Genomic DNA, 2,032 nt, shown 5'->3' with positions numbered 1-2,032 from the left:
GAACGTCCCTGGTCATCCCTACTGCCTCTGATCTGGAGGACTCACTAAACAGAGAACGTCCCTGGTCATCCCTACTGCCTCTGATCTGGAGGACTCACTAAACAGAGAACATCCCTGGTCATCCCTACTGCCTCTGATCTGGAGGACTCACTAAACAGAGAACATCCCTGGTCCTCCCTACTGCCTCTGATCTGGAGGACTCACTAAACAGAGAACATCCCTGGTCATCCCCACTGCCTCTGATCTGGCTGACTCACTAAACAGAGAACATCCCTGGTCATCCCTACTGCCTCTGATCTGGAGGACTCACTAAACAGAGAACATCCCTGGTCATCCCCACTGCCTCTGATCTGGCTGACTCACTAAACAGAGAACGTCCCTGGTCATCCCTACTGCCTCTGATCTGGAGGACTCACTAAACAGAGAACATCCCTGGTCATCCCCACTGCCTCTGATCTGGCTGACTCACTAAACAGAGAACGTCCCTGGTCATCCCTACTGCCTCTGATCTGGAGGACTCACTAAACAGAGAACATCCCTGGTCATCCCTACAGCCTCTGATCTGGAGGACTCACTAAACAGAGAACATCCCTGGTCATCCCTACTGCCTCTGATCTGGCTGACTCACTAAACAGAGAACATCCCTGGTCATCCCTACAGCCTCTGATCTGGAGGACTCACTAAACAGAGAACATCCCTGGTCATCCCTACTGCCTCTGATCTGGAGGACTCACTAAACAGAGAACATCCCTGGTCATCCCTACAGCCTCTGATCTGGAGGACTCACTAAACAGAGAACATCCCTGGTCATCCCTACTGTCTCTGATCTGGAGGACTTACTAAACAGAAAACATCCCTGGTCATCCCTACAGCCTCTGATCTGGAGGACTCACTAAACAGAGAACATCCCTGGTCATCCCTACAGCCTCTGATCTGGAGGACTCACTAAACAGAGAACATCCCTGGTCATCCCTACTGCCTCTGATCTGGAGGACTCACTAAACAGAGAACATCCCTGGTCATCCCTACTGCCTCTGATCTGGAGGACTCACTAAACAGAGAACATCCCTGGTCATCCCTACTGCCTCTGATCTGGAGGACTCACTAAACAGAGAACATCCCTACTGCCTCTGATCTGGAGGACTCACTAAACAGAGAACGTCCCTGGTCATCCCTACTGCCTCTGATCTGGAGGACTCACTAAACAGAGAACATTCCTGGTCATCTACTGCCTCTGATCTGGCGGACTCACTAAACAGAGAACATCCCTGGTCATCCCTACAGCCTCTGATCTGGAGGACTCACTAAACAGAGAACATCCCTACTGCCTCTGATCTGGAGGACTCACTAAACAGAGAACATTCCTGGTCATCTACTGCCTCTGATCTGGCGGACTCACTAAACAGAGAACATCCCTGGTCATCCCTACAGCCTCTGATCTGGAGGACTCACTAAACAGAGAACATCCCTACTGCCTCTGATCTGGAGGACTCACTAAACAGAGAACATTCCTGGTCATCTACTGTCTCTGATCTGGCGGACTCACTAAACAGAGAACATTCCTGGTCATCTACTGCCTCTGATCTGGAGGACTCACTAAACAGAGAACATTCCTGGTCATCTACTGCCTCTGATCTGGCGGACTCACTAAACAGAGAACATTCTTGGTCTTCTACTGCCTCTGATCTGGAGGACTCACTAAACAGAGAACATTCCTGGTCATCTACTGCCTCTGATCTGGCGGACTCACTAAACACAAATGCTTTGTTTGTAAATTATATCTGCCATCTGTAAATTTAACAAAAAAGAAAAGATGGTTTGCTTAATAAAATAAATTTAAATGATTTATACTTTTACTTTTGATACTTAAGTATATTTTATCAATTACATTTACTTTTGAAACTAAAATATATTTAAAACCAAATACTTTTAGACTTTTACTCAAGTTGTATTTTACTGGGTGAATTTCACTTTTACCTGAGTCATTTTCTATTAAGGTATCTTTACTTTTACTCAAGTATGACAATTGGGT

The sequence above is a fragment of the Oncorhynchus gorbuscha genome, linkage group LG22, assembly GCF_021184085.1.
Source record: "Oncorhynchus gorbuscha isolate QuinsamMale2020 ecotype Even-year linkage group LG22, OgorEven_v1.0, whole genome shotgun sequence".
Taxonomy (NCBI): domain Eukaryota; kingdom Metazoa; phylum Chordata; class Actinopteri; order Salmoniformes; family Salmonidae; genus Oncorhynchus; species Oncorhynchus gorbuscha.
This window is presented reverse-complemented; position numbering follows the sequence as displayed.